The sequence below is a fragment of the Rhagoletis zephyria genome, unplaced genomic scaffold (assembly GCF_001687245.7).
Source record: "Rhagoletis zephyria isolate East Lansing unplaced genomic scaffold, Rhagoletis_zephyria_1.1 Rzeph_scaffold_10966, whole genome shotgun sequence".
Classification (NCBI taxonomy): Eukaryota; Metazoa; Arthropoda; class Insecta; order Diptera; family Tephritidae; genus Rhagoletis; species Rhagoletis zephyria.
Window position 1 is genome coordinate 16323 of NW_016168043.1, and position 1089 is coordinate 17411.

Consider the following 1089-nt stretch of genomic DNA (forward strand, 5'->3'; position numbering starts at 1 on the left):
AGCCGTGGACACCCAAGGGGACAACTGCTTGGAGAACAGCCCTCGCCCAAGCACGTCAGGAGGCATTTCTACGAACTGACGGACGAAGTCCAGAGGTTCATCAAACAACCTCTGGACCCATCAGCTTATCGTTAGGCCTCGAGCGGCATTCACAGGGAGTCAGTCTCGAGTTATGTAGACTCCAGACCTGTGAATGCCGTTCTAGGAGACAAGAACCACAATAGCCCAACTTCGCTCTGGCTACTGCAGCAGGTTAAACTCATACCTAAGCAGACTAAACGCAGATGTGCCAAATGAGTGTCCGGCATGCGGAGAGAAACCTCATGACTCGAAAAATCTCTTCGTGTGCCCGGAAAACCTGACAACCCTAATGCCTTTGTCCCTTCTTGAGTACTGCTGCCACAACAACAATAACAACACACTACGCCCTATTCTCGCAAGTGCGATTTGCTACATTGGGCTGTATTTATGAATAATGCTGCATTTTTAGCTTTGCGAATTCAGTAATAGCATTTCCACGGATTTCAGAAAAAATCTATGAACGAGGAATTCAGATATTGCTCATAAAATCACTTGTAACTTGTGTGAACATGCCATAAGAGAACATGTAAAACATATCATGATTTGCGACTCGGAAATGACTGCATCCCATTTATATATTAAAGTTTTGGTACGAAAAATAGGTTTGTTCGTCGAGCAAAAAATTTGTACGAATTTGTACGAATTATCACGATTTTTGCCCAAATCGCGTTCGTGCAGACCAAAAAATTATCCAACACTCAAAAATTGTGAGAGCAAAGTGACAGTTCTCTTGGAGAGAAGTTGCGGCGCATGGTTGCATTTTTGTCTACAATAATTTGAATAAATTAGTTCGTTAAATTTAAAAATTTATAAACACGAGCGATTTTTTTATGAAAAAAGGAAGTAAATAATTGTTGATATAATTAATTTAGTTAATTCCAATGATTTGAACTTAATTCGGCTGAAAAAAATGGTATTCGCAATCGGAATGCAATTGCAACCAGAGTCGATTTAAGAAACCCGACAGCTAGTACGATGAAGAAATTGAAATGTATGTTGAAGAAAGTC